Source organism: Psammomys obesus, unplaced genomic scaffold (assembly GCF_907164565.1).
Source record: "Psammomys obesus unplaced genomic scaffold, mPsaObe1.curated_primary_1811, whole genome shotgun sequence".
NCBI lineage: Eukaryota > Metazoa > Chordata > Mammalia > Rodentia > Muridae > Psammomys > Psammomys obesus.
This window is the reverse complement of record NW_026592403.1, coordinates 2,079,752-2,104,066: the sequence shown is the minus strand read 5'-3', so window position 1 is coordinate 2,104,066 and position 24,315 is coordinate 2,079,752. Positions and strand designations below refer to the sequence as shown.

At 41.7% G+C, this 24,315-nt stretch overlaps 1 pseudogene; it reads right to left on the bottom strand.

Moving 5' to 3' along the window:
* Positions 1 to 1,103: 1,103 nt before the first annotated feature.
* On the bottom strand, positions 1,104 to 1,641 carry LOC129681305 (cyclin-dependent kinase 4-like; annotated as a pseudogene).
* Positions 1,642 to 24,315: the final 22,674 nt, after the last annotated feature.

The following is a 24,315-nucleotide window of genomic DNA, read 5'->3' as shown; positions in this document are numbered from 1 at the left end:
ATACTGTATCCTTCACTATTGGTGTCCTAACTTAGTGTGGAGGACTATGGAAGAATTTCCCGTCAGAATTTTTTTCTTCTCAACCAGGAAGTGGGCTCACCCCCAAAAGGATCTCTCTAATCTCAAGGAGACTTCCTTGGGCCTCTCCTTCTTGGGCCTAACCAGAATCAGAACTGAATTTCATATAGAGACTTATCTTCTAGGGGTGTCAAAGTTGGGGGTGGAAAACTGAGAAGTGACCGGCCAGGCACAAAATAAACTCAGGACAGTATGACATTACCTTAATCATGTCACAAAGAGATGCTCAGTTCTATTTTCTTGTTTGGAAAAATGGCTGCACTTCTAGACCTCTCTGGGCTAACTGAAATGAAGAGCACCCAGAACATTTGTTAGGGAGTACCTAACAGGAAAACCAGAAGTTAGTCCCATGGATGGCAATGATCTTGCTGGGCCTCCAGATGAAATGATTCTATGCTAGATAGTTACTGACAACCATGCTGATTAAGCCAATTAAAAATGTTGAGTCCTTTATTAGTGAACAGAACAGGGCTTGCACCTATGGAAAGTCTCTTGGTGCCCAACCTCAGGAGTACAGAGTTTTAAAAGACAAAACCATAATTATATTAGTGCTTGAGGTATGTGTTTGTTGGCTACATTAATGAGGGATTTAGAATTGCCTACTAACATATACTGTCCTTGCTTCTTTGTTTCTCTTTTTAAGTTTTTTTTTTTTTTTTAGAGACCAGGGTTTCTGTCTGTAGCCTTGGCTGTATTAGACTCGTTTTGTATATGGCCTCGAACTCACATAGATCTGCATGCCTGTCTCCCTCGCCACCCCCATGCTGGGACTACAGGCGTGCACAACTGTGCCTGGCAATATCTACTTTCTTTTGATATCTTCCAGGTACTACAAAATAGGTTTGAAACATGTTCAAGGTCATGGACAGTCCCAGAAGCGGTACCAAGTTTAAAGTTGGGGGTGGAAAACTGAGAAATGACCAGCCAGGCACAAAATAAACTCAGGACAAGATGTCGTTACCTTAGTCATTTCACAAAGAGATGCTAAACACTGCACATGTCCATCGGAGTCTCACGGAAGAATTTCAGGAGCATAGTATCACAGTGTGGGACATCTGGAAGTTATAGATTCTGACTAGGTCTAAGTCAGACAGCTTAACTGTCCCACTGCTTGTCACCAGTCACCAGAATGTTCTCCAGCTTTAAGGTCTTGGTAAGCAATTCAATTACTATGAAGGAAGTTCAGGCCTCTTAGAAACTGATGCATCAGATCATGGATGGCCTCAACTGGTAAGCTTGTGGGAATGCCTTGTCCATATAAGTCTTTAGGTCCTGGTGTCTAGGCTCAAGTACCAGGGTCAGCTCAATCTCTTGGTCCTTTTAGGAAGTAGCACAAACACTCATCACTAGCCCAACAACTTTGGTATACTCAAAGGATTCCCATCTCCCCAGTAAGGGTGCTTTACTAACAGTGCTGATTGGAAAGGCCCCTTCTTTTCTTCCACTGTGGACTTTGACACTCTGGAGGGTCACAAAGTGGCCACTATGGAGATCATGGGCCTTATACACTGTCCCACAGGCACTGACACCAATATCGATGTGAGCCAGTCGAGAGGTAGACATTGTTGGATCAGGTGATACTGGAGTTACTCTCATGCCTGGCCAAGAGCTGGGTGGGGGAAATATCAGAGCCTGGGAAAGTGGATTCCTGCAGTGCCATGCACTGGGGTTAGGACCAGGGCACTTGGTGTTGGGAGGAACCTGGGGCTCAAACTCAGGTCTTTGTGTGTGTGAGGTACTTTATCAACAGTCATTCTTTCATCTCTCTCCATTTTGATATTATGGAAACTACTGTAACTCTAGTCGCCTTCTCTTTGCTTTACTCCCTAGCCAGATGAGTTAGGATTTGGAAAACACGAACACGGCAATGTCAAACAGATGTCTTGCACGAGTGTCATTGTGCCTGCTATACTGAGAAGGCAAAACCCTGGCCTAACTAATTTGGGCTTTATTAAGTTTTGCAGCGTCTCTCTGATAAGCTGCAAGCCTTTGGGACATTTCAGAGCCCCTGAATTTTTCACCACTGGATGTCTCCCACGGTGCCTCAGAGGTGACAAGGCTAGAGTTTTTCACTGTGTCTATGCACGCTATACAGCATTAACTTATTGTTTAGATTTAGTCCAAAAATATTAAAACCCACCCTTTTGAATTTTGCTTTCTCTTTACTGCCTTCTTTTACTGCAACTTAGAGCATGTTTTGTGGTCTGAAGTCAGCAGTCCCAGGTTGGTGTTGAGCAGAACGTAACTCCAGGCCTTCTTCAAACACGCTTCCGTGAGCAATTCTCATGTGTAGTAACACTTGAGAAGCACTCCGTCTTTCTGTATGGCTGGTGCTTTGTCTTTAGGTAAGTGCACTCAGTGACTGTCTAAAGCCTGTCTTTTTCCTAACAGGCTCAGAAGCGTCTGGCACTAGTATTCTTCCATACGACCACACGATGGCCCCAGACTCCTGCTGAATGTGAAACAGGCATGACGCTTCAAGCAGCTCCTTAAAAACACGGCTGTGTCTCTGATCAAAAGATCCGAAGAGCGTGAATGAGGAGCAGATGTAGATAATTCTCCCCCCGAAACATGATTTCCGACACCTGCATGTGTTTATAGCTCTCGGTAAGCAATTTGACATTTATTTCAATACAATGTGTTTTTCCACATACAGGATGAGCTGAAAAGAAGTTGTAACTAACTTATTACCATAACAAATTGTCACCTAAACTGGGGAGGCCGCTCAGTGGCAGAGTGCCTGTGTTCAATAGCCAACACAGAAAAACAAGAAAATCAAAACAAAAATGTATTTTTTTTTTGGGTTGTTGACTCTTTTTTAATATTTTTATATTATTACAGTTTATTTACTTTGTATCCCAGCTGTAGCCCCCTCTTTCATTCCCTCCCAATCCCACCCTCCCTCCCTCATCTCCTCCCTGCCCCACTCTAAGTCCACTGATAGGGGAGGTCCTCCTTCCCTTCCATCTGACCCTAGCTTATCAGGTCTCATCAGGACTGGCTGCAATGTCCTGCTCTGTGGTCTAGCAAGGCTGCTCCTCCTTCAGGGTGTGTATGTGTGTGTGTGGGGGAAGGTCAAAGATCCAGCCACTGAGTTCATGTCAGAGACAGTTCCTGCTCCCCACTTGGATACTGAGCTGCCATGGGCTACAATGGGCTGCTATGGGCAGAGGTTCTAAAAAGCAACAAATCAAGTAATCCAATTTAAAAAATGGGGTACGGAGCTAAACAGAGAATTCTCTGTAGAGGAATACAGGATGGCAGAGAAACACTTAAAGAAATGCTCAATGTCCTCAGCCATTAGGGAGATGCAAATCAAAAAGACCCTGAGATTTCACCTTACACCCATCAGAATGGCTAAGATCAAAAAAGTGACAAAAACATGCTGGAGAGGTTGTGGAGAAAGGGAACCCTCCTCCATTGCTGGTGGGAATGTAAACTTGTACAACCATGTTGGAAATCAATCTGGTGCTTCTCAGATAATTAGGAGTAGTTCTTCCTCAAGATCCAGCTATACCACTCCTAGGCATATATCCAAAATATGCTCAAGTATACAACAAGGACATTTGCTCAACCATGTATGTAGTAGCTTTATTTGTAATAGCCAGAACCTGGAAACAACCCAGATGTCCCTCAATGGAGGAATGGATACAGAAATTGTGGTACTTTTACACAACAGAATACTACTCAACAAAAATGTATTTTATTTTGTATTATTTGTTTAATTTTTTTGAGTCAGGGTCTCGTGTAGCCCGGGCTTACCCTCAAGCTTGCTATGTATCCCTGCGTTTACTGCTTCAGCTTCCCCAGTGTAGGGATTACAATGCATATGCTACCACAATAGGTGCCTTCAATGTTGGAGATGCATGAAGGGCTTCATGAATTCCAGGCAAGCACTCTACTGAGGAGCAACATTCCCAGTTCCTGGACTCAGCATTTTAGAGTAAATCTATTTTTGAAATCTAAAAAGTAGTCCTGCATGTTTTGAAGCCCAAAATAAGACAGTTTACTTTTTTTGTTCTTAGTATTCTTTATCCCACCCCCATCTCTGTGTATAGCTTTATGGAGGTATCAAAATGCATAATAAAATGGCTTAGGTTTATAACTTACCAACTGAACTCTGATATAATCACACAAAATGAGATTTAAACCACAATAAGAGACAAACTTATTGTCTGAAAGTGTTTCCTGGGCACCTGTGTTGTTTCTCAGCAGAAAAGTCTGCCTCCTGCCTGCATTGATTTGTTTGCATTTTCTAGAATCTTGTAATGAAGAACAACATGCTGTGCACTTTTTTTTTCTGTTAGTAGCTTTTCTTACTCAGCATTAAGGTTCTAAGATTTACCCCTTTAGAATATACCAGTAGCCCATACCTTCTAACCACTGAACTGATATATCATAATGAGTTTATTCATTTGTTGATAGACACTTAGGTGTTCTTCACTGTTAGTTGTAAATAAAGCTGTAATGAATGCCTGTTTGCACAATTTTGTATAGGATGATGGTATGATTTCTTTTGAAGAAATACCCATGAGGGGAATGGTAGGGCTATAAAGAATATGTTTAATTTTCAGAGGAAGGTAAAAAAGACTAAAAAAAAAATACTTGTACTACTGTACATTTCTGAAAAAAATTTATGAGAATTCAATTGGTGACACACATTTACTAACTGGCCTCAAACTGTACCTCTTTCCTTACGGTGATGTTGGCAACAGCTGGGAAGAAGGGGCATCAATAGAGGAATTGTCTCCATCAGATTAGCCTGTGGGGCATTTTCTTATCGTTCATTAATGTAGGAGGGCCCAGCCCACTGTGGCCATTACCATACCTAGGCAGGGAGGTCTAGACAGTATGAGGAAGGTAGCTGAAAGTGAGCATGAGAACAGCCAGGAAACAGCATTTGTTGGTGATTTCTGTTGTAAGCTCCTGACTTGAGCTCCCATCTTGGTTCTTGATGATGAACAACAACCTGAGAGAGGTAATAAAGGCTTTCCTTCACAAATTGTTTTTGGTCACAGAGTTTAATACAGCAATAGAAAGTAAACCAGGACATGGACTCATGATATTCAGCTTTCCGTGTACTTATTTGTTATTTGTGAAGATGGGTATGGTGCCAGATATGTGTGATCCCAACCCCCGACACACTGAGGCAGGAAGATCTGGAGTACAAAAGTAACATGAATTACTTAGAGAGGCCCTGTCTCTGAAACAAACAAACCAAACCAAACCTAACCAAACCAAACCAAAACCCAAACAAACAAAATCAAGGAAGTAAGCAAATAGATATTTATTTGGCACCTGCCTCTCACTTTTAGTGAAAGTATGAAAGTGTATTCACATAATTGTCCTGGAGCTCACCCTCTAGGTAAGGTAGGCTGCCCAGAGAGCCCCAGAAATTTGCCTGTCTCTGTCTCTTTCAGTGTTGGGATTATAACCAACCTTCCTTCCTTCCTTCCTTCCTTCCTTCCTTCCTTCCTTCCTTCCTTCCTCCCTCCCTCCCTCCCTCCCTCTCTTCCTTCCTTCTTTCTTTCTTTGGTTTTTTGAGATAGGGTTTCTCTGTGTAGTCCTGGCTGTCCTAGATTCACTTTGTAGACCAAGCTGGCCTCGAACTCACAGAGATCCACCTGCCTCTGCCTCCCGAAGTACTGGGATTACAGGCATGCGCCACCACGTCCGGCTCAATGCCCAGATTTCAGGTGGGTTTTGGGGATTAAACTCAGGTCTTCACATTTATGAATAGCTGAGCCACTTCTCCCACGTTGAGCCATTTTTTTCTGCTTGTTTTAATATTTTTGCATTTTAGTACCTGTATTTAGTGATAAAGTTATTTTTACAAGCATGTACACACACACAAACACACACATTTATAGTCTAGGTATGTAGTAAGCTATATGATATGTTTGTTTAACTATACACCATGATGACAGTATAATGAAGAAATTAATTAGCAAATCATTTCTGTGAAGGTTTCTCTGTCATTGGCAAATGGTTGGATATTCATACAAAACACTTTCCATCTGTAGAAGTAACATATACAACCTTGACTGCTTTATTACACTGAATGCATTGCTTCATTATAAATGGAAACATTTTTCTCCAGAATATCAAACTTCTAATTTGCTGAAAACTAACGACAGTTCTGAAGTGGATCATTATCTGGCACAGATGGTGCTGTACCGTTGAAGGAAGTGTGGTCATCTATCATGGTGTAGGTTGATGCTGTCTTTTATAATGCTAGCAATAATGTTACTGAATGGTCCCATTATACATCTGGCCAGCCAATATATAAAGATAATCATGAACTCTTAGATGTTTTATAATCATGATTAACCCACATGACATTGAGTTTGGGGTGATTAAATATCGATGTTCATGAGGACTATTGGTATAAATGTATGTGCATGAAGGTGTGTGTGTGTGTGTGTGTGTGTGTGTGTGTGTGTGTGTGTGTGTGAAGGGGGGGAGGAGGGAGGAAAGGGGGAGGGAGAAAGAAAGAGAGAAGGCTAATGTCACAAAAACATGTATGTCATAGACCTTATCAAATCCAGATGCATTCCATTTTTAGTTTCTCTTCTAAGTAGGAAGTGACTTTTTGTAAGAATGAGCCTTATATCCTGCCTTCTTTTTCAAAGGCAGGGTTTGAAAACAAACCCCCCAAGGGAACACACAAGCAGAATTCATATAAACAAGACTACAATTTCCTAAAACATACAGAAGAGGACCACAGTTCACCATAAACATTCAAACACAGAGATTTTACTTGAACAAGTTTCTAAGAACAGTATAAGCTGAGGAACAAAAACCTTGAGAAGAGAAACAGGCACTTCAGAGCAGATATGGATTCATCTGGAACACACACACACACACACACACACACATACACACACACAAAGTTGCACAGTATTGAACAGCTAGGGAGTAATATCAGAACCAGGTGTCACTCATAATTTATTGAGGAGTGAGTACACAGAATTCACATTTAGTCAATGCTTTCATGGCTTCAAAAATCTACTGAGTATTTAGTCATTGTTCCACTGAAATTTCTGTTTCTTTGTTTTCTTGAAGCTCCACTTAATGACTTGCTTTCTTTGTGTTAACTTAGCATTACCTCATGCTGATTAATCTGATATCAAAGAATATAGTGCCAGCTTAAAAGTTCCTTTAACATGAAAGAAGTGGGAAACAGTAAGATCTGGAGAGGACAGGAACTCCACAAGGAGAGCAACAGAACCAAAAAAATCTGAGCACAGGGGTCTTTCCTGAGACTGATACTCCAACCAAGGACCATGAGTGGAGATAACCTAAGACCCCTGCACAGATGTAGCCCATGGCAGATCAGTATCCAAGTGGGTTCCACAGTAATAGGAACAGGGACTGCCTCTGACATGAACTGATTGGCCTGCTCTTTAATTACCTCCCCCTGAGGGGGGAGCAGCATTACCAGGCCACAGAGGAAGACAATGCAGCCACTTCTGATGAAACCTAATTGCCTAGGATCAGAAGGAAGGAAAATAAGACCTCCCCTATCAGTGGACTTGGGGAGGGGCATGTGTGTAGAAGGGGGAGGAAGGGAGGAATTGGGACGGGAGGAGGGAGGGGTTCGGACGGGAGGGGGAGGGAACCACAGCGGGGATACAAAGTGAATAAAGTGTAATTAATAAGGAATTTTTAAAAAAGTTCATTTAACAATCAAGCTCTTAAGTAAGATGTCCAAGTTAGTTCCAGATGCCAGCTTGATAATCTAGAGTCACTGAAGGAGTGCTGCCAGAGAGATTGTCCAGATCAGATTGGCCAGTGGCCCTGTCTATGAGGAATTGTCTGCCTTGTGACTGATGTGGGAGGGTTCAGCCCACTGTGGGCAGCAAATCACTAAATAGATGGTTTTTGGCTACTTGAGACAGCTAGCTGAGTGAGCCAGTAAGCAGTATCCCTCCATGGTTTACTGCTCCAGGTTCCTGCCTTCAGTTCCTGCTTTGACTGCCCTCAGTGATGGATCGTGACTTGGAAGAGTAAGATAAGTGAGCCCATTCTTAACTAAGTTGCTCTGGTTGAAGCATTTTAACACAACAGAAAAGCAAAATAGAACAGAAGATAATTTCTGATCAATGGTGTGGTAGTATGTCATACTATTATTTTCATAATCATTATTAGGCCAAAGTGTTCCTCTTGATGTAATGAATACAGTGTTTGCTTTGGAGAGATAGGAACTAATTATTACTCTAAGCCCTTTGAGCAAACTCCTTAAGAACACACAGGAATTGCGATGAATATCTTTTGGTGCCAAGTACTCCCTCTGGCTATGAAGCCTCTGTGTTTGTAAACAACTTAGCCCATTAATTACTAAGGGAGAGGCAAAGGAAAGACATTTGAAGATTTATTGGAAGACTCACCTGATTAAAAATTTTAATAGAAAAGCCTTAAGTCTTATAAAAAGCTACTAAAGGCATGGCCTTTAGTACTAAAGACTGTCCTTCAGTGGTACTGATAAGAACGCTGGGAAAATTTCTTTTTATTAATTGTGAGTCATTTTATTTCTTTTTTTTATTCTTTAAAAAGAGAAGTTAAGAACATCAATATTTAGTGCTTTAATGCTCACGTTATCAGTGGTAGCTAATAATGTATTAGCTACTTGTATTTATACTTGTATATGTGGGTGATATCACTTGGAGCCTCTGCTCGACCCTGCACAAGTTAAGAAACCTTGTCTGCCCTTTTTCCCTGAAAACCCTCCTGCACTAAAAAAACACAAACAAAAGAATGACACCAAAAATTCAGTTCTGTATTTCTGGCAGCTGATGCAACTCAACGTTTTGATACGATCAGCTCCACCCAACTGTCCATCCAGGTGCCCAGGTTCTGACAATACTTCTGACCAGCTCCTGGCTCACAGCCATCACATCTTGTCTGGGAACTAAAAAACCTCCTGGCCTTAGCTCAGGCACATGACTTCATTCTTTGGGACTGGTAAACCGGCCAGAGAGTTGAACCAATTAAACCTGAATGTATTAACTTTTAATATGGTCTGAACTCTGGACTTGGTATGAAAAAAAAAATACATCCTTCAAGTCTATTTTCACAGGTGATCCACAGATACAGTAAACAACATGAGCTTTATATACTAAGGATGAAGTCAAGTTTATGAGCATCATTTTTGATTCTGTGTTATCTGTGTTTACAAACTGTGTTCACTAAATACTATACGATCCCTGAAGGGAACATTTCAGAATAATTTCATTCAGTTTGGTGACCTTATATAAAGAAGCCTTGTATTGCTGTTGTGTAGATATTCCTCCAAGATAAAACATTCCCTCTGCAGGGAAGCTCATTAAGACTCTGGATATTCTAAGAAAAGCTCCTGAAAACTCAGGAGGCAAACAACTCAATAGCTTCAGGAAGTCCCTGAAACTCAACTGATTTACAGAGCCCTCATTCCCAAAATATAAATATAAATAAGCAATAAGTGCTTCTGAGAGACACTCTCAGACAGGCTGAGCTGCCGAGAAGAGGATTAGGTTAGCTGGGCTTCCCCAAAAGAACAGAAATCAGCCAAGTTGCCTAGAAAAGACTCAGACCAACTGAGATACATGGAGAAGACACTCTCCAACCAGTTGAGCTTCCTGAAAATTGTACAAATTTCCAGCTTTTGTGAGCTGTAAGGCACTTCACATTTTTTTTCTTTAAAGACAGGGTCACATGTAGCCCAGGCTAGCTATAAATTTACTATGTAGTTGATGACCTTGAGCTTCTGATCTTACCTCTTATGTGCTGTAATTCTAAGAGTGAAACACTATGCCGAGTCGATCAGGGCTGGAGACCAAAGCCAGGGTTCCATGCATGCAAGGTAAGCATGCTACCAGCTGAGCTATGGTTCCAGCTTTTGCCAAGTGTTTTTAATTCATAAAACATCCCTAATAGCCTTCTAGGGCCTTCTGCATGCTTGGCAAGTGCTCTACCACTGAGCCACACCGCCAGCCAGCCTTCTTGGTTGTTTTTTTCTTTTTTTCCCCTCTTTTTCTGCCTTTGCATTTTATTTTGTTTTGTTTTTTGAGAGAAAGCCTTGATGATAACAGTATCTCAGGCTGGCCTGGAAATCACTGTGTAGCCAGACTGGTCTCTGATTTGGGATCCTGTTGCCTCAGCTTCCTGAGTTCTAGGAATACAAGTATGAGTCACCGCACCTGACCAGCAGGATGTCCTTCTTTAGTGAGTTTTATTTTTGTGTTTTCATTTTTTTTCAAAAGTACCTGTTTCATGTTTTTTTTTTTTTTTTTTTTTTTTTTTTTTTTTTTTTTTTTTTTTTTATTTTTTTTTTTTTTTTTTTTTTTTTTTTTTTTTTTTTTTTTTTTTTTTAGTATGGGACAGATTTAAAAAGCCTTAATTATACTTACAGGGTCACAATATATTCCATTATATATCGCGCTTTGGTAGATTGTATAGTCAATGAAGAAACATTTTAAATGTGTATCTCTATATTTTCTAACCTGCACTTGAGTCTGAATTTGTGACTTTTTTCCAGGGAACCTCCTAAACTGTATGTTTACAGATTGTACATCAACATCAAAGCAGAAATACTGTGTTTGTGTGTGCATTACAAATGTTTTGCCCAGAGAAGAGGGAAATGTAGATCACAGGACAAAAATATTTGGGAAAAGTGTTTGTAGGGAAACTGGAAAGAAAATGTAGCATGATGGTTTGGAAGGAAAAGAAGTGTCAGGGAAAAGCCACCATTCAGCTTTCTCAGAGCCAAGGGGGAATTGGCAATGAAATCCAGCACTCCAGGGAAGAAAAGTGCAACACAGCCTTGCTGATTATAACTTGCCGGGAGGGAGAGATGTGCTGAGAGCACAGTGATTCCAGAAAGATAGGAGTCTTGGCAAGTACAGTCTCACGTAACGGCTTCTGCGCCTACAAGTGAATGTTGTGTTTGTAAGGTGAAGTCTTGCATGTCCCCCGGGAAGTCACCTAAGCTCTCCCATGCCTCCATTTTTTTTTTTTTTTCACTTGTCACATTTGGAAAATTGCCTCAGTCTCCTCAGTGGCTTGCTGGAGAAGCTCCCTGCATTTTTCTGGGTGCTTTTAGCAGGCACCTTGCTTTAAGAGTGGGTGTCTGTGCTCTTGGTCCTGTAAACAAGATGTCTCTGATTGTCATCATACTTGGCCGTGACTTAGTTGGACAGTACTGCTAGACTACCATTATGACTGGGCCTAGTGAATGGACAGAATGATAGTTCACACAATGACTTAAACTAGAGGACTCTGGAATTTGTAGTTCACTACATGTTTTTGCTGATAGCATATGTCATGGAACTAACATGTGTTGGGAACAAAGCCCTGGGACCCTTCCTAAGGGCCTGACCTGCCGGATAAGCACCGGACACCAGCAGGCTATAGTTTCTTAAGACCCATTGTTCCCAAAACTGTTTGCTTTGGGACACATTCGTGACCACCGATGTTATCTTCGGGCCTTGTAACTCTTTAACCCACCTTCTTAGCCTTGGGGACTTCCCACCAAGGGTCTTGGTATTTTTCCACTACTACTACCCTTTTCTCGCCCCTCTCCCCTGCCCTGCCAGAACCATGTTTTAAAAGAAACACCAAAGTTCAATAAAGCTGACACTTGACCGGCAACCGTCTGCTTGTGTCCTTTCTCTCTCTCCCCCATCTTTTTCAGGATTGACCCCCTTCGCCCCCACGAATAACTGAGTCCCGTGGGGCGGGACAAACATGCAACATTACATCCAGATTTTTTGTTACCATTTAGGTAGAAAGAAAATAGGGGCCAGTGAGAAGGCTCAGCTGATAAAGCTGCTTTCTGCTAAGCCTGATCACTTGAACTTGATTCCTGGAATCCATAGGGTGAAAGGAGAGAACCAACTCCTACAATTTGTCTTGTCTCTTTCACATTCATGCTGTTGCACACACATGTATATGTACATGTTACACACACACACACACACACACACACACACAAACACACAATAAGTGTTAAAAAAATCAACGTGCTGTATCTGAGTCCTCATTTTAGCCTCATGCCTTTATGGTCTGCAACTGTGTTAAGAGACCTTTTTTGTGCTTGTGATTGTGTTTATAGTTTCAGTGTGAGGTGGGGTCAGTAGGAGAATCAGCCAACAGATAGACGCCCGACTCATGGCCAATCCATGATCGGGGTTTGTGTACTTCAGCTAGTACACTGGGTAGAATGAGTGGAAAAGGGGGAGGTTGTCCACCTATTGCAGGGATCGTGCAAAGTGAATCTATGAGGTTCCAGGAAGTCAGAGAATCATGAGTCATTCTCCACCGGACCAAAGAAATGCACATGCAGTAGCACAGCCAGTGCTCTTCCCATGGGAGAATGATATTTCCAAGGCAAACCCTTGACAACTCAGGGGAAAACTAAGTCTGGTGGTCCTGACCTCGAGATGAAAAGAGAACAGGTGCCAACCAGAGTGTGGAGGTTGCCTGTGAAAGAACAACCCTGGAAATGGACCAAAAAGGCCAGAGTACATGGCTGCCCCCTTACCCCCCTCTGCTGGGGGCAGGGAGTTGGATATAATCTGAGAATTTCATCAAGTTTGTTATGACTGTGATAAATCTAATAATCATTCTCATGTCAAAGAAAATGTAAGCAGAGAAAAGCACTCAGACATGGATGTGTGAACCAAGTTGTGCTTTGTGTTCATCCTTATGTCAGGAACCGGAACATGGCCACTGTGTTGGAGAAGCCACGTCCACCTGCTGCCCATGCTCAGAGCGTCATTCTTTCCTTCTGTGAGTGTCTGTCCTGACTCATGGAGAAATAGTTATAACATCTAAATGGAAGTTCTGAGAAAAAGTTCTTTAGGCTTGTCTTCCTCGTCTTACTATCTTTAAAAGTTTTAAAGCATAATTATGACTTTTCTCTCCTTTTTCTCTCTGTAACTCCTCCCATGTCCCCAGCTCTGTTTGGTTATTATATATGTATATATGTGTTTATGACTATTTAAAAACAAACTTCTGAGTCCACTTAGTATTGATGGTATTTATACAATTTCAGAGCAGACCACTTGGCAGTATACAACCAATAAGGCATCTCCTCGCTGGGGAGAGATGAGCACTCTCTACCTCAAAACAGTTGTTGGTTCTGAACTCGGGCCCCCTGCATGCCTGTCAAGTACTGGACTACTGACCCACGTTGCCAGCCGCATGGATATTCTTTGTAACTTTGGGTGCATCTTTAAGTCTCTTCTAATCTATAGCCCCCTCTCTATTCCTTTCTTTTCTTTAAAAATTCTATTTTTTTCTCTTTGAGACAAGGTCTCATTCTGTAGCCTATTCTAGTCTCAAATGCGTGGCAGTCCACCTGCCTCAGCTTCCTAAGTCTGGAGTTGAGGCCAGATCCAGGCCTGACTAAATTATAGAGCCTCTCACAGTCTGAATCATAATGATATCCTCATGGTGAAGTGTGACATACTTTCTCATAAGCTTTGTTTCTGAGAATGGGCAGAGGATCTGGAAACTGGGCTGGATGTATCATTAAGTCACTTAAATGGGCTACAGGTGACATTTTCCTTCTCCAGAAACTATGTAAGACCTGAGTGTCTCATTTTCTGATGTTGGCAGCTGTTGGTTTTCAGTTCCTACTCCTGGATCAATTAATTTACTGGGGCATATAAAATAATGCTATTTTAACTTTGTAATTCAGTTATTTCACCAATGGAAGTATTTAATGAGGTAGTGGCTTCCTGTTCCAGTACCTATTTGATTACACACTGGTACCTCTGATAAGATTAAGTTGTTCATTCATTTCATGTACTAAATAGTTTGCCCCATGGGAAATTAATTTTGTATTTTTTTTTAACTTGGATGTTAAATGTCTCACAAATGCGTGGTTACTGGGTGATGCAGGCAGTGAGAAGTGGTGACATTTTCAGGAGGTGGGTGGGGCTTAGTGGGACAAGTCAAGGGGTATGCCTTTGAAAGCACCCTAGACTCTTCCCTTTTTCCTTTCTCCTTCCTGGTTACTATGACATAACCACAAGAAGTTTTTTCCTGTCACACACTTGGCATTTAATCAGTGCTGATAACTGACCCTGCTCCCAAACACAAGGCACGAATAATGCTTTTCAATTTATAATTTGGCTTGTTAAGTTGTTTTGCTGCAGTCATGGAAAGATAACTAATACATCTATCACCTAAAGAGTACCTGTTAGTTTATAATTAATATCCGTTTGAACTCATAGCCATATTGATGGATCTCACTGAATTACCCTTTCTGAAGTTCAAGTTGTCGCACTGCTGTCCAGTGTCATAATGTTCACATTGAATTTGAGTCACTCTGATTTATACCTGCTAAACTGGTTGATTCCTCAGATTCATGACTGACAGTGTGCTTTGGCTCGCTGTGTCCATGCCCTGTCCCTGATCAGTTCATTTCTCCAAAGTTCTCACTCCAGGTTCTGTCTTTTATTATTATTCTTTGTTGCATGTCCTCATGCCTGCATCCAGATGTGGAGATGCCGGGGGCTGGCTTAAACTTGCTTTCTCTCTTCTACATTGCATGCATGATGGTTACTGGACTGCAGCATTAAGATGGCCACCAGCATGATGATCAAGGGAAGAACAGCATCCTGGTTCTACCATGGTCACATTTGTCACATACCTGTGGCTGGATTTGTTGCACATCTTTCTTGTTTAGAGAGAAATCAGTGAGGGCCCCACGTCTCCAATGCTCTTCACCGAATCTCCTGTTGTTATCAAAGCGCTTTGGGTGAAGCTCAAAATTATATCTGCTTATTGCAATTTGGCTGAAAGGAATAGAAAACCCAATAATAGACAGCTGGAGGCTGACAGTCCAGGACTGCAGCGACTGGCTGCCTTTTCTCTACATTATGCACCATATTCATGCTCTATTCACCTAACCACTTCACAGCCACAAAATGATTGCTGTAGATCCACCCATCACATCTACGTTCTTGCCAACAAGGAAAAAGGCAAAATGCAGCAAACTGTGGGTAGAAGTTCCTTTTTAAATGTATTTTGTTTTGGGCATTACAATTACATCAATTCTTCATCTTCCTTCCCCTCCAAGCCTTCCCACAGGCCCCTCCTTTCTCTTTCTCTTTTTCAAATTTGGGGCTTCATTTTTCACTAATTGCTGTTACATTCCTATATGTATATTTGTTTATGCTCCTAACTATAACCTGCTCACTCTGTGTGTAACCTGCGTGTGTGTTATCAGGCTGGCCACCTGGCACGGGGTGTGTTCTTTCCTGGGGAAGACAGCTTCTCCCACTTTCAGGATTTCTCAGTTCCTGCCGAAGCTCCTTTTAAAGGAAACTTCTGTTACGCTGCTGTTCCCACTTTTGCTCCACTGCCTCAAGTCTCATTGTAACCTGACCCGTAACAGAAAGCTGGACAATGTAGTGCTTCTCCAGGGAAGCCAAATGTTCTGATAGAAGTAATGGGTTCTTTTTATAAGGGTTCAGAGATAAGCAAGTGTATGAAAATAGCCAGAAACCACAGCCAGAGAGCTAAAAACCTTTGGCTGAGATAGAGTAAATGCCAGCAAGAGAATAGAGTGATGGCTCTTTTAGTGAAAGGGGCTAGAGACTCAAGCCACTGTTTTAAGTTTGTTTTTTTTTTTTTTTGTTTTGTTTTGTTTTGTTTTGTTTTTGTCTCTCTTTTGTGATAATTGCAGCTAGGAACTATTTGGGGCCTTCAAGATAAAGGATGTTTTTTGAGCAATGCTCCATCACAAAGAAGAAAGCAAAGCAACAGGTGGGGAAGACCTCAGGGGCCTGGAATTTCAGAAAGCAGCATCTGGCAAGGGCCAAGGCTTCTTGTGTCTGACCTTTGCTGCTGGAGGTCTTGATAGAGACACCAGTTTCGTCTATGGGAGGCGCCACGTCCGTAACCTTGTCACCTCCATACATTTGGCTGTTTTCCAGCTTGTGATTTCTAGAGGACATAGGTATTGAGACAGTGTTAGTATTCAAGTTTTTGTTTGTTTGTTTGTTTGTTTTTACTGTAGTGGGTTTGAATGTGGTTACCACTGAGGAATCTCAATGGGTTTGCTGCTGGTCCTGTCTACACGGATGCTTGCTCAAGTGCCCTCCTCACCAGAAGCACCTGGGCCACTTGTTCAAACCCACGTATAAGGTCACCACCAGCATTTTCTTTAATAGATTGGAGCTGGTCCAGAAGTCACAACTCTGTCCTGTTGTTTGCCCTTTGGAAGACACCTTGAAAATAACCACTCTGTGTAATGTTTTCATTCTGATTTTATCTGGAACAAAAGAAAACATTGCTTATCTGCTTACGATTCTCCATTCAAATCCTAAGGCTCAAGCTCAGTGTCTAGATCTGTTCATGCTACTCTGCTTCTTATGCACATACACGCACTCAGCCCTCACACACAGGAGTAGACACAAACAAACACGCACGTAAATAAATGTGAGCAACTTTGAGCTTAAGTATACTCAGTATCTGGAACCTACATGATAAAAGGCAATACCTGCTTAATGAAAAAAAAAAACGCACTTGCAACTTAATTAGAAATTTTACACAGTTCAGAGAAGTGAGCATCATACAACAGGCTTCATTTTAGAAGTATATATGGTTCCCATGTTTTTTCAGTTGTTATTCTGGCGCCTCTGCAGATGCTGATGTACACAGCCCCTGAACTATCAAATCTGATTTGATTTCTGTCTGACAAGAGAAAAAGTCTCATAGACGCACAAGCAGTCCACTGAAGTCTCTGCTACCTGAGTAACAATTGTCTTGAGCTGGGACTTGAATATCGATGTCTTTAAAATCTGTTCCTCCATAATCATAAGCTGAAATGGTCCCAAAGCCATGGAGCTAGAATATGAGACCTTTAGGAGCCAATGTGACCATGAGTGTAAACTTCATGGATAAAACTGGTGCTCTTTACAGGAACTCCACAAGGAGAGCAACAGAACCAAAAAATCTGAGCACAGGGTCTTTCCTGAGACTGATACTCCAACCAAGGCCTATGCATGGAGATAACCTAAGACCCCTGCACAGATGTAGCCCATGGCAGTTCAGTATCCAAGTGGGTTCCATTGTAATAGGAACAGGGACTGCCTCTGACATGAACTGATTGGCCTGCTCTTTAATTACCTCCCCCTGAGGGGGAAGCAGCATTGCCAGGCCACAGAAGAAGACAATGTAGCCACTCCTGATGAGACCTAATTGACTAGGATCAGAAGGAAGGAGAAGTAGACCTCCCCTATCATTGGACTTGGGGAGGGGCATGCACGCAGAGGGTGGAGGAAGGGAGGGATTGGGACGGGAGGAGGGAGGGAACTACAGAGGGATACAAAGTGAATAAAGTGTAATTAATAAAGAATTTTTTAAAAAGTTAAAAAAAAAAAAACTGGTGCTCTTAACAAAGAGGCTTGGAGAGCCTTGCTTCTTCTACATTAGGATACAGTAAAAAAAATAAATAAATAAATAAATAACTTTTTCAAGCCAGCAAGTTGTTAAGACCCCACTATTCAGTGACCCTACTGATATTTTGATTTTGACTTTCCAAACTCTAGAACCATGAGAAATCATTGTCTTTATTTGTAAGCCACCTTGTTAATATATTCATCATAATTATAGTTAGATTTGTGTATCATCCAGAAGCCTGTAAAGGAACAGGGCTGTTAGAATGAACACACACACACTTCATATATATGTATATAAAAGGAGTTTGGCTTGGTCAGACTCTGAGTACTGGTGGTCCTACAATGGGTATTTTATGACAGAAAGGCTGCAAATCCAGTACTTGTTCAGCATATGAGGCTGGATACCTGGAGTCCTGGAAATTTCCTGCAGAGCTACTGATTGTCGATTTACTTTGGAAACCCAAAGAAGTTGGTTCCAGGGTCTCAGCAATGCCTCAGCAACAGGATGGATGAACTTTCAAGAGGGAGGGCAAGCAGACAAAAACCAAAATCTTGTTTCTTCCATGTTCTTTTACGTGGGCAGCCACCAGAAGGTGCGGCCCACATTTCGGCTGAGTCTTCCTGCTTTAGGTAATCTGACTTGGAACACTCTCACAAGAGTGCCCAACTGCTTGGGTTTCGGATGATTCCTGATGTAGTCACGTTGACAACCAAGATTAGACATCTCAATCCTGTAAAGAAAAATAAAACCAGCATTATTTATTCTCCATTACTTTGGATTATCCACCTTGCCTGCCTTACTTCTGCATGCTTCCTTTCACCTCTTCAGAGGGTCATGCAGAGGCCCTGTGCTTGAATTCAGTCACTGCTTTTTGCAGAATTTACTAAACAGAAATGGTACGGTAGCGATAGAGAGCCATAGCAGGATACACCTCATATGGAGCCCCGAGGGGAGTTAATGAGCGACAGAGGCAAGGGTTGAAGACAGAATGTGAATTTGTTATAGCCAGTGATAGCCCTGGCAAAGCCAGGGGTATGTGGCTCAGAATGTATCTCCATATGTACATATCTACATGTACATAACTTACAGTTAAAACCTGGTTGATTTGATCCATGTCCATCTATAAAAAGCCTTGAAATAACACAAACCCTGTCTTCCACAGCAGACATATTATATTTAATTTTTAGGTGTGTGTGTGTGCCTGTGTGTAATGGGTGTTCACATGAGTTCAATTGCTGCAGAAATAAAAGCAGGGTATCAGATGCCCTGGATCTTGAGTTACTGGTATTTGTGAGCTGTCTTGTGTGGGTGCCGAGGAACCAATACAGGCTCTCTGAAGGAGCAGCAGACACTATTGTTAAGCCATTTTTCCAGCCACCTGTGGTAGACATATACAAATAGAAGAAACAGTGACTCCTTAAAATCATTTTCTTTTAAGTCACTTCATTAGTAAGTGCCACAAAGGAGACCATGATTTGCTATACTGAATTTCTTCTTTGTCTTGAGTGTTGATTTATTAATTACTTAGCTCAGATTTTGTTTTCTTTAAATTACCTTATTACCTCCTTAAGGCCACTAGAGGGAGGCCAATGCTAGTCAATCGGCAATAGCTATCTCCCTTAGATTATTCCTTCTGGTTCTTAGCAGGATGGGCACAGGCCCTCTCTTTGACCTTTGAATCCCCAAGCTGTGCTTAGTGCGAAGGGTTAATAACGAAAAATGCAAATGATGAATTATAGATGAGCTGGCTTTTCACATCCTGTGGGATTGCTGGAGGCTGATACATGACAGCAACACAGATGCTGCTGGACAAATAGCAGTTTATTTCGCCATAAGTGAGCTATACAAATGTGACCTTTTGTGTTTGGTGCAAAGGCCTCAGAATTATGATTTCAGTTAAAATAATTTTTAGCCAATGGCCACTGGCATATTGCTACTCATGCTTTGCCAGGCTTTTGGGGGAGAATGGCAGAATAGCAGAACTTTCTGGCTTCTTGCATTGAAACACACACAGTTATCCTCACTATAGAAGAACTGAACTACCTAAGACCTTTCTATCACTTCCCACTACCTATCTTCAGCCAGACTAAGGCAGACTGTTATTCTTCTATGACTCAAATCATTCACCTTCTTACCCTTCACTGAGCCAATTTCTCTAAACACAGCACACTTTCTGCCTGCACGGTACTGTAGAGGCAGTCTGCAACAGGGATTCATGGTCATTGTCATCAATTGATAGCCACTTAACAGTTCTCACTAATTGGCAGACACCAGGATGGTGTGCCTGGCTGCTTGTAAGGCACTTAGCACAAATTTCACCCAACCTCACAAAACTGCTTGATTCTTATTCTGAATTCTTTTTTTTTGCAGATGAGAAGTCCAGGGGAAGTTGAATGTAATATTTTCTATCACACAGAACTTAAATAAAACATGACATCTACTAACCTGGGGATTGCTGGTAAGCTAGCCTAGCCAAATTAGACACCAAAGCCAAAACCATGTATAGATTGGTGAGATGGCTTGCTAGTGGGTGATGGTGCTTGCTATTCAAGATTGGTGACTGGAGTTCAAGTCCCAGATCCCACATAAAGGTGACAAAGTTGTACTCTGACTGCCATATGTACATCACAGAATACATCATCCTTTTGGAAATAATAAATAAAATTAAATCAAACATTATAAAAGCAAGGTGCTTAGGTGCCTGAGGAATGACAGCAAAAGTTGAACTCCGGCCTCTGTATGTGCACACACACACACACACACACACACACACACACACACACACCACACACATAAACACACGAGCATGTGTGCTTGTACAGGTATACATGCTCAGATACACAAAGTAATGACATAATCATTATGTATCTGTATGTTGCTTCTGCCTGTGTAATTTTTATGGATTATTAAGCTGTTTATTGTCATTATTTAAAAACTTCCTTTGGTACTAGTCTGTGAGTTGAGGTTATTTGTCTGGATTCTTCATGCACCAGATACTCAGGGATGAATATTTCTTTCCTCACAGTTCTTACTTATCTTTCCTCAGAAAGCCTTCTCTTCTCTACCAGTGACAATCCATGTGGAAACCTCAGGACTAGCTTCAGTTCACCCATGCAGATCATGTGTATCACGGTTCAAGCCCCAGTGCAAGCTGATCCAGAACAAACAGGGCTGTTGGAGGTATCTGCCTGCCACTGAGCAATGAGCTTTTCCCACTAATGGCATTGGGGTTTTGTTCTATGTATCCTAAAGACATGCTTGATGCCTCAATAATGCATACTACCCCAGTGCAGGCTTATAATCAGAGCTGTCTTACAAAAGCTTCCTCTGCTTCTATCTGAGCCATCGCCACAGCAGAAATGGTAAACTATTGACAGGAAGGGGCCTCTATTTTGCACCTCCTTGCTACTGGATAATATACATCTTTTTCTTTTGCTAGAAAGAAGGCAGATTCCTTCTCCCTAGAAGCAGAAATGTGTGGTGGATTTTCCACAAGTCTCCCAGTATAGTGAGAAGGATCTGTGCCAACAGTCAGGGGATATGAGATCTAGAGTAGCCTCATTTATTTGTGGTGTCACTGTGGGCCTTTTTCTTATTGAGTGCCTCTGTACCTTCATCTATAAAATGCCAACAATAATGGCTGCTCTATTTTATCTCAGAGTTGTGATATTATCTGAAGTAGCATACGATAAAGCACTCTGGAAAGGACGATGGGTATATCCCAGGAGGTGTGCAAGCCACATTGGAATCTCACTGTGGCTTCTTGGAGACAGATAATTCTTCTCACCTTAAGGATGGGTAAGCATCCCTGTAGAAAGCTACCAGGGCAGCACTTGGAAGAGAGAAACAGACCCAGGTCCCTTTGACTGACGGAGTGACTGAGGTTCCTAGTTACCGATATGCTTTGTTCATTTACCAGTGACAGATACAGGTGAGTTCCACAAGACTGAGAGAAAAACAAATGACTTTTGTGAACAAGGTGAATATGGTGAAATTTTTTCCCATATACATTTTATATTTTTTCTAGAATTTCATGTATGAGCACTCATTTTCACCCCCCCAGGACTCCCCTGTCTGTCCCCTCAATTCTCTCTCAAATTTATAATTTCTTCTTTAACTGTCATTGTTTACACACACACACACACACACACACACACACACACACACACACACACACCCTGCTAAGTCTCCTTAGTGTTGCTTCTATATACAAGTGTGCATATGTGCTTAGGGTTGACAACTCTGGACTAGATAACCCCTCAGGAGACTTCCTCCTAGAGCAGACTGATTCCCCCTCTCTTAGCAGTCATTAATTTCCTATGGCTCTTCACCTAGGGGGGAGGCCTTTGGGAATTTCCTCCATCCACTGACATACCATCTTGTTTTGCAATTGTGCAGGATTTATTTAGGTGACTATATTGTTGAGATTTCATGGATGTAACTTCCCATCATGTATACAAGACATACTGGTTTTACAATCTTTCTGCCTTCCTATTCTATGACCTTTCCTGAGCCTTAGGCAGTTGTTGTGTTGCAGATGTTTTGACCAGGGCTGGGCATCCCACAGGTCAGCTTTTCTCTATGTTTTGACTAGTTGCAAATTTCCATAATGATCTCTGAACATGCAAAAAGATGCTTCTTTGATGAGAGGTGGGGTTTACATGTATCTGTAAGTATAAAAATAATAAGCATTTAGAATGCTGTTGGGGATTATACTGGTTTAGGAAAGTGGCAGGAGAAGGTTTTCCTTTAGGCTCCATGACCTCACATCATACCATTTTCTATTTCCTCACTTACTCATATGAACACAGTCATATCCTTGTATATATTCACCAACAAAGAGGCATTCTAAAACATTTGGCTGCACTTACATGTTGGCAGCTGACCAACAGACTTGTCTAATGATACATTGTTAGACTAGTTAATACACTTGAGGAAGGTAAGAGAATGCTTACCCTTGTTCCTGTTCATTACTGCCTTGAGCAATTTGGGCGTGTTATGGAGCCCTGTAGATCATCAATATACAGTAGTTTTCTCATTGCAAGAATCAGGAAGGCTCTCAGGCACTGGAACAAACACAGTGAGTGGGTGATTATGCTGTTACATTGATTATTATATAGTGTGCAATTAGAGCATCCAAGGCCAAAGAATGTCCAGTGCATGCATCAGACACTTCAGTGTGTCCTACAGAAGGAGTGCATCCTTCAGAGTCCATTAATCTTCTAGGTTTTTTTTTTTTAAGTTTGGTGAAGTGGACTGAATATGAATGAGGAGTTTGCAGTATAAGAAAATCAGGAATAATGAGAGATTCAAAGGAAGAAAGAATGTAGATTTTTTAGAAGCTAATGCAAGAAAGAGTAAAAGTTCCACCAGTCACAAAGCTGTGGATATAGCAACAGCTTCAGTATGTAATTTTTTCATTATTTAAATTTTCATTTACTTATTTAATTTTATTTTTTACAATTTATTCATTTTATATCTAGATTGTAGGTGCTCCCCCATCTCCTCCAGATCCCACCCTCCCTCCTTCCCCCTATACCTTTCCCCTAGTCCACTGAAAAGGGGACACCTCCTCTCGTGACATTTGACCCTAGCTTATCAAGTGTCATCAGGATTTTTCTCTGTGTTTTGACAGCTGCACCACCAGGGCTAAATGATCAAAGAGCAGACAACTGAGATCATGTCAAGGGCAGTCCCTGCTCCCTTTACTTGGGAGCCCATATGGAGACTGAGCTACCTATGGGCTACATCTGAGCAGGGGTCTAGGTCCTCTCCATGCATGGTCCTTGGTTGGCACATCAGTCTCTGCAAAGCACCCTGGGCCTAGATTTTTTTTTGGCTTTGTTGGTCTCCTTGTAGAGCTCCTGTCCTCTCTGGTCCTTCTATCTACCACTTCTTCTTTAAGACTCCCTGCACTCTGCTCAAAGTTTGGCTGTGATTTTCTGCATCTGCTTCAATCCCCTGTTGGGTGGAGCCTTTCAGTGGACATCTATGGTAAGGTCCTGTCCTGTTTCCTCTCTTGCACTGCTTCTGGTCTATCCTGTTTACCATTTCGAATGAGAATTAAGCATCTTACCTAGGGTCCTCCTTGTATTTTAGCTTCCTTAGGCTTGTAGATTTTAATATAGTTATCCTATATTATATGGCTAATATTTGTATGTGCCACAATTTCTGTATTCATTTTTCTGTTGAGGGATACTAGGTTATTTCTACTAGGTTATATCACTTGCTTGGTTAGAGTTACACCAAGATTATGGCTATTACAAATAAAGCTATTATAAAAACAGTTGAGCAAATGTCTTTGTTGAATGGTGGAACATCTTTCGGGTATATGCCCAGGAGTGATACAGCTGGATCTTGAGGTAGCGCTATTTCCAATTTTTTGAGAAAGCACCAGATTGATTTCCAATGTGGTTGTACAGGTGTGCAGGTGTACAGGTTGTACAGGTTGTACAGTTGTACAGCAGTGGAGGAGGGTTCCCCATTTCTCCACATCCTCTACAGCATGTGTTGTCACTTGAGTTTTGGATCTTAGTCATTCTGATGGGTATAATACGGAATCTCAGAGTCGATTTGGTTTGCATTTCCCTGATGACTAAGGATGTTGAGCATTTCTTTAAGAGTTTCTCCACCGACCTGGAAAGGATCATCCTGAGTGAGCTGTCCCAGAAGCAGAAAGACACACACGGTATATACTCACTCATAGAGACTTATAGGATAAATCTAAAATCTGTCCATCTAAAGAAACTAATCAAGAGAGAGGACTCTGACTAAAACGCTCAATCCCCATCCCGAAAGGCAAAGAGGATGGACATCAGAAGAAGAAGAAAGCAGGAAACAACC